We start from the raw sequence: 8978 nt of genomic DNA, 5'->3' as shown, positions 1-8978 counted from the left end.
CATTGTAACTTATGTAACCTATGTAACTCCCATTGTAACCTATGTAACTCCTAAGGCCATTATCTTCACTATTTACTACCTCCATTATCTTCCTATTCATTGCTAGGAAGACTTCTTGTAGTATAAATAGTGGTAGTCTTCATTTGGTTTTAGAGACACACAAAACATAAGAGAAAACAAAAAGTGAAAGAGTTAGTCTAAAAGAGAGTTCTTATTATTTGAAGGGAGGTGTTCTTTTTTGTGGAGCTTTGAACTCAACTCTTGTCCAGAGTTGTTGAGTTATACTTTGTGAAGGCTGTTGTATCCTGGAGGGGACAAGTCAAAGAGGACTACTGCTGGACCGGTGAAAACATTTGCTGCAGTGGGCTTGAATCTCCTTAAAGAGAGCGAGATATAGATTACTTTCTTCATTTTATTTTCAATTGTAATCTTGCAATTTTATTATCTTGTAAGTTTTTTCACTAACATTTGTCCATTTAAGAAATCAATAATTGACATAGTAAGTTAATTTACTCCTATTAATTATGAAGTAGATGAATTAAATATTTAATATTTTTAAGAAGTTCTATCTTTTTCAAAGTAATTAATTGAAGTTATAATACGTAAAAAAAAAAATTGGCCTTTTTTAATTGTCAAAATGAACAAGTAATAAGGACTACTTAAGAAAAATGTGGACAAGTAATTAGGGACAAAGGGAGTAATAAACTTAATAGTATGAACCTTAAATATTAAGTCCATAAAACTTAAATCTTAAATCCGCATTTCCTCAATTATTATCGCAACACATTTTTCGTTTGGTACAAAGACTAATAATGCATGGATTTGTAATGTTGGGTTTAGTAATGCATGATTTAATATTGCAGAAATTAGTAATGTAGGGTTTAATTTTTATCAAGTGTTTGGTTCATTGTTTCCCACCTCATCTTGTGTTTGGATTAAAACTTTATATAAAAAAAATTTCTTTTCAATTAGACCATTGAATTATTATGTAATTGGATTAAGGTAAATAGTTGTCGGACAATATTAATTTTCTATGGCCTTTTAACTAGCTATGAGAAGAACAATTTTATTGTCATGTTTGCCTTTTTTTCCCCACTTAAATTATTTGAGGATATATATATATATATACACACACACAGATACATTCAATTAAAATCACAAACGTCATGTGGTGATATATTTGCCTATTTAATTAATTTGTGTTAAATAACTCACATTTCAAGTATTATATTGATTTATTTAGTAACAAACAATTCACTCTAAATAATTTGTAAGTTAATTTATTAAAATAAATTTACTAGTACAAATATAAAACATAAAATAAAGAAAAATTAAAATAATTTGAAAGATATTTTTATTTTTACATAGACTTATCCCATGATATTATATCTTATATGTATTACTAATACCTCCAATTAGATGGTATTAGTAATACATCCTATAATATCATATAGGATGTATAACTAATCCATGAATTAGTTATACATAGACTCAAATTTCTGTTGAAAAAGAAGAAAGCTGACGATTGGAATAGGTCAAACGCAGCTAACTGACCTATCTGCAGCAAGTGTTGATGAGGAAGGAAGCTGACGATTGGAACAGGTCCAACGAAGCTGACCGACAAGTTTACATCACTGCTGTAGAATTAGAGTCGCATTAGAATTAGACTAATTATATTCCTGCCAAATATACTACTAAACAATGCCATATATAATATATGAACTATTTATTTTAATGCAGCCTATCAATCAAACCCTTCACGTATACTTATCACATGCTAAAGACTTGTGTGATTATGCACCACTAGCTTAATTATGCAATTTATTTTGAACTAGTTAAATTAAATAAAAATTACTTTAGTTATCGATAACATAATTGGAGTTGAAGGAGCTTAAAGAAATTTTTGTGTTCGATTTTTTACGAATATTATACACCAATAAATACCAAGATAGAGTGGTAAATTTTACTCTTAATTAGAGATTGCAAGTTCAATTCTTATTAAGTAAATCATTTAAATATCGAGTGAAAAATTAAATTTTAAAAATAATAATACTATACAACCTACATTATTATTATTTTGATTTTTCACTTGATATTCGTAATCGGTATTAAAAATCCAATTAAATTTGAATCAAATATTGCATGACTCATTTGGAAGTGGTGCACTAAATAGAATTTTCTTCTTATGTAACGCTTAAACCCAAAATGTTCTCTGATTAAAAATAAAATCTTACCGCTATATCATAATTCAGATTAATTACAACTTATATCACCTTACATTATAAAAAAAGAGAATATATGTTCAATGTCCAATTATTTGATTCGTCATAATTACTAGCTATTGCACTATCTATAGGTTTGGAACCGACTAAGCATCTGATGTCAAGTCCGATTATGTGGTCAATTAATTAGGTTACGTTCACGTCGGAAGTTTTACCTTATTATAGTCAAATCTATATTTTAATTACGTTTACGTCAAAAGTTTTAACATATTAAAATAAAATATTATTTTTATAATTCGAATCTAATAAGTTATATTTACGATGTAAGTGGAGTTCTCCAGAACTGCTAACCTAAAAATATTAAGACATTTTTAAAATATCATTTAACTACATTATGAATATAATATAAATCGATGGAAGAAGATTGGAATATTATATTACGACGATGAAACGTTTCCTTTTTGATTGTTGTTTATTTTGATGGACTTATATTTACATTTACATAAGTAGAAGGAGACAGGAACCTTTTAGTTGACTTGAAATTAGAGGCAGCATCACAATTTCACAAATTAGATTCCAATATTCTAAGACCATATATAAAGCAACAAACTAGTGAGTCTTTTTAGATTCCATCTTTTAATAATTTAAACTCTTCAATGTCTTCTAAATAAAAAGACATTTTTATTAATGTTAATTTTTAGTGCTTATCAGAAGAAAAGAAAAAGATCATCTTACTTTTGCAAAGAATTTTTGAAAAATTTACTTCGTGGTACTGCATTTTTTTCACCAAACAAATAATATATTAAATAAAGAAAAAGTAAGAAGACAACAATAAAGAATCTACCTAATAAAACACTCCCTTTTTTTTTTCTTCTTTTGAGTAATTTTTATAACGAGTTATACCAGATCATTTCTTCGATTTTATCACGCACTCTTGATTTTTTTGACATTATATTTGTGGTCATTATCTCAATGACTCTTATGATTTTATCCTGATAAAATTATTTTGTTAAAAAAAAATATCACTATAAATATTTTTACTTTTTTTTAGGAAAACATTATTTTCTTCCCTATTTGATTTATTCTTTTCTTAAAAAATATTTAGAGATTTTTAAATTAATGATTCCTATTTTCATAGCAAAACATGATATATCCTCAATATAGTTATTCGGAGAGTTTTATTTATACTCCTAGATATATTTATATTATTTAATATTATTTTATAAAATGTACGTCGCTTGACCAAACTATATTAAACAATATGTTTTTAGTATGCTTCTATTTGTCATCTAAATTTATCAGCATATAATTTATAATTGTAAATTTTCATGTGAAGCTCTAATCACGTTCCAATACAACAAACTTTGACAGGTAAATAATAGTAATCTACCTACAAATTGAATAACTCACATAAAGCCTCTGCCAAAGAATGACTGTTATCCGGAGGACATTAAATTGAATAGAACAGAAATAATCAGTGGTTAGGTTCACAATAATTAATAATTCGATGTACCAAAATATTTTTACATCTAAAGTTTAGCCAACTGGCTGAAGGGTCTAATTATCAATGATCGAAAAGAAGTTGCAACAAATATTTCATTTTCTTTTAAGTTTCTAGGAATATTGTTTTCTCTAGAAACATATATATCCATGCATGACATAAAATTGTATTAAAGTATATGCGTGTTAAATTTTAAATCTTGCAATAATCAAAATAGATTTTTGTAAGATCATCCATTGATCCTCGAGTATAACAAGAGGATCATGCTTTCTCATTTATTATCTATAGATAGTTTAGGTTTTTAAAGCATCTCTTTATCTGCAAGTTAGGTCTACTTTTTAACTTTTCTTTTTTTTGGCAATAACCATGTGCTAAATCTAACATATTGTAATTTTGACCAAAAACTCACTAAGGGTGTGTTTGGTACGAAGGAAAATATTTTCCATGAAAAATGTTTTCTTAAAAAATGTTTTCCTAGAAAATAAATAGATTTTGGACTTATTTTCTCATGTTTTTGAGATACATCTTTTATTTTTACTAGAGTAGAAAATAATTTATGAAATTGAAAATATTTTTTAAAAATAATTTTTNAAAAATTTGAAGTTGAAAATATTTTTAAAAGCAAAATTATTTTTTTGGGTGGAGGGGGGGCTGGCCGGTGGTGGGTGGGTGGTGGTCAGCGATCGGGTAAAAAAAATAAAATTTTAAAACTGAAACTTTTTTTTAAATTGTTGTTTCCAAAAAAAATGTAATTTGAAATTGGAGTAGAGTTTTGGAAAATGTTTTTCTTAATTTTTAAAGGAAAGTCATTTTCATTAATTTTGAGGAAAATAAGTTGATTTGGAAAACATTTTCCAAAACCTTTGTCCAAACTAGGGGTGTGCAAAAACCGAATCGACCAATAAACCGAACCGATAAAATGTTATTGGGTTATTGTTATTGGGTTATTGGATTATTGGGTTTTTAATGGGTTTAGAAAAAATAATTATTGGGTTATTGGGTCGGTTTCGGTTTTTCCTATTGGGTTATTGGGTAAACCGATAACCCAATAAGACTATAGTTATTTACTACTTTACCCTTCCTCAATATTATATATACATAATTTAATACATAAATAGATTCAACATTAGCTTTTCAGGCTATATGATTTTTTTGTTACGAAATTGGTGAGAACTTTGTTGATTATCCGGTGGATCAAGCAACTGTTCAAGATTGTCTCATTGAAATATTTTATTTTAGTTTTAATTCTAGTTCGTAATTGTAGGCGATAGCTTTTGCAAGTTTGTGAATGTTAGTAATTTAATCAATATTCAAAGTTTTCTATTATGTTTTGGCAGTTAGTTGGTAACATGTAATTATAACATACGTACTATTATATATTATTTGATCGACATTTTCTTATTGGGTTAACCGAAACCGAACCGATAACATCAAAAACTGATAAACCGATAAAAAATGTCTTATTGGTTTGTTATTGGGTTAGCATATTTTAAAACCGAAAACCGATAAACCAAACCGATTATATGTAAAACCGAACTGAACCGACCGATGCACACCCCTAGTCCAAACCAAACATGAGAATTAAATACATGTAACACCTCATTAAATATTTGAATGGTTAGAAATTAAACACTTTGATTTCTTTATTAATGTATTACAGCACAGTGTTATTAATCCATCACTTATTTTTTTAGGGTAGAAGTATTCCTTTGAAATAATACTTTCAAAAAATAAGATGCTCATAATAAAGGGAATCAAAAAATTACTAGGATAAGAAAAGAATCACATGCGACTATTATATATTGGATAAATTAAATCTTAGGTTCTGTTTTAAAAATTACTACGAGAAAAATCAAACCTTAATTAATAAGATGAAAATTGATCAACGGATTAATTGAGTTATTAAGGTTTCTTCGAATTCTAAGTTGCTCTTAATGGAAGAGGGGAAAAAATCAGTAGCTAGGGTTTATTTATTTATTTACGGTAGCAGGTGTAACGTTCCATCATATTGTCAATATGTCAATCAATATTCAATTATTGCCCTATCACTGTTAAGTCCTCCTTCACTTATTATTTGACATGTCTTATCAAAATTTAGCTGAAAACTTAATATAAAATAAAAGTGGTAGATATGGAAACAGTTCAACAACATGTGATATTATTACCATATTTATATTTTAGAATAGTTGATAAATTATTTCTCACAACAAAGCATTTCCTTGATTGGGACATCAAATTATGTTACATTGTTTTGATTAATACAAATTAATAAGCATTTAGGCAAGTAGTTAGGGAAAAAATAAAACTCAACCACATGGGGTTGTATTATATCATTATATATAAACTTTTCTTAAAATAAAGAAAATATGTTACTTTTGTTTTAATCAATCAATTATATCTTAGATTAATGAGCATTTATTTGTCATTGTATTAAATAATTTGAAATGATATATATACAAAATCTTAAACTACTAAGTTTTTTTTCTAATGATTTTTTAATTTTCTAGAAGTGGTTCATGTTTTGAAGGTTGTCAAAGGAACATTAATATTAGGAATTAAGATATATTGATTGAGAGTTAGGACAACTAAGTTGGCTGGTACACTTGCTTGATATATAATATGTTATATAACTAACATTAAAAATAATTACTAGTATATTTTATTGGGCTAAAAAGTTTGATGGTGATATATTTATTGAAGTGTGTTGAATTGACCATCAAATAAAATCTCTATTATCCCACTTAAGTTACGTCATATGTATATTAATTGTGGATATATCTTTGTCTGAAACTATATTTTATCTTCGTTGAGTCATTTTCGGTAGCAACGATGTTGATGGTTTATGAATTTCACAATAGCTGAATAAAGGGATGAAAATTAATGAGACATCCATTGATATATCACTTATATTTATTTTTAAATATACATAATTTTATAATTAAAAAATTCACTAATTAATAATAGTAATAACTAGCTATTTTTAATATAATCTTAGTACAGTTACGCTAAACAAGAGATTTGTTTTGCAAAAAATTTAAAGAATGGCCTAAATTTTAGAAAAAACAAACTTATGGGACAAGTCTTCATAACTAAATGATCCTAAATCACATATATCCAAATGGTAACTTAAAATCATGATTTTACATCTCATATTCAACGCAAGTTAAGTTATACAGACGTATTTCATAGTTATACGAAGAATGAAAGCTCTGTTTTTTTCTGTTCGTCTAATTATTTTACAGCAGTAGACGAAATGTACGAAAAACTGGAGTTTGTGGGTCAGATATCCACTAAATTCAATTTGTCGTATTGTTGAACCACAAACAAAACGCAGTCCCTTTTCCCTTCAAATCAAATTTTTCTTTATATTATACAGACAAAAATGAGCTCATGAGCTCCATTATTCAGCTGGAAAAACACGTACATATGAATTATGAGCTGGCTTTTTTTAGACTTTTTTTTTCTATAGAGCTCGATTAAATTCGAATTCGTATTGAAAAGTTCCTCTCACAAAGACAACTTCGTATCAAAAGGAACTCAAATCCAATATCTCTTGATTAAAGATGAATAAAAACTTATTACTCCATCACAAGTGATAAATGCAGTTTTTTTTCTTATTTAAATTTTTCCCTTCAACATTTATAATTGTTACGGAGACAAACCATTTATAGGTAATTACAATGTACACTGTACAGTATACACCAAAATTCAGTATGTTAATTTAGAGTGACTGCAATTTATTGTGCACATACATACAATGTTAATTAGCTAGCTAGGTCTGGCGTTTGTTCGAAGTCTGTTCATATATTTAAAGTATTTCATTAATTAACTTTTACTTATTCACTATTTTAAAAGAAAAATTCCTTGGTTGAAAATAATTGAAAAAACAAAAGTACTTATTACAAAAGAGAGGTTAATTAGAGGAGCTGAAAAGGACAAACCTATTTGGTTGTTTGTGAGTTGTTAAATGTTTCAATTAGGTTGGTGGATGTAGGTCCATTAAATTGAATTTGAATTCTAAAGGGTAAAAAAAAAATTATTAAAAATTTGTAAGGGGTATATTAATATTTTTTTAAAAAAAATAAAAAGGTAAAATCGCTATTGACGCATCGATTTTGTTCAAATCTTTTTTCTTTTTTTTAAAAAAGAAAATCGGCAGCGATTTCTGTGGAAATATTTTTTTAAAGATCATTGACAACTATTAAATTACAATACTTAAAAGAAAAATATAGCTGCCAATTATTTTTTTAAAAATTATTTAATGTTGGTGAATTTTTTTGAAAATAATTAAAATCAACATTTTTATAAAAAAATAGTTTTTTTCTTTTTAATTAAAAATATTGCTTCTAGTAAATTTTTCTTTTTAAGAATATCGTTGCTAATTATTTTTTAAAAAAAGTCGTATTAAATGTTGGTGATTTTTCTTTTTTGATTTTGATCAAAATAAAAATTGCATTACTATTTTTAAATCACTGCAATTGCAGCATTTATATATTAAAAAAATTAAAAAACAGCATTTTAGTGAAATTTTTTTCTTGGCAGTTTGGAAGTTTTCTTTAAAAATAAATCAGTGCCAATTTTTTTAAAAAAAAAATTGTATAATTATTTTTTAAAATTGATTCACCAACATCTAACACAATTTTTTTTAAAAACAATTGACAGCAATATTTTAATAAAAGTTATTTAGCTATTTTAGCTGCCAAGATTTTTAAAAAGAAAGAGAGGAAAAAAAATTGCACACAAATAGCTGCCTAAGTTTTCTTTAAAAATAAATCAGTGCCAATTTTTTTTAAAAAAAATTGTATAATTATTTTTTAGAATTGATTCACCAACATCTAACACAATTTTTTTTTAAAATAATTGACGACAATATTTTAATAAAAGTTATTTAGCTATTTTAGCTGCCAAGATTTTTAAAAAGAAAGAGAGAAAAAAATTTGCAAATAAATAGCTGCCTAAGACAGCGTCAGGCAGCGATTTGCCAAAAAAAAAAAAAAATAATTACCCACTTAAATCGCTGCCTAGGCAGCGATATATTAAAAAAATTAATTTTTTTGAAATAAAAACGTTGCAGTCAAGCGGATTTTATTTTTATTAAAGAAATTGCCAAAAACGCTACCATGCAGCGATTTTCTTTGGAAAAAAATTTAGCCAATCTCGCTGATAGGTCAGCACTTTTGAGTTTTTAGTAAAAACAAAATTATTTCTGACATAGCGATTTAACCCTTTTGGTTAAAAAAAAAATTAATGCACCC

This window comes from Solanum pennellii, chromosome 2 (genome assembly GCF_001406875.1).
Source record: "Solanum pennellii chromosome 2, SPENNV200".
NCBI lineage: Eukaryota > Viridiplantae > Streptophyta > Magnoliopsida > Solanales > Solanaceae > Solanum > Solanum pennellii.
Note: the sequence above shows the minus strand (reverse complement) of the source record.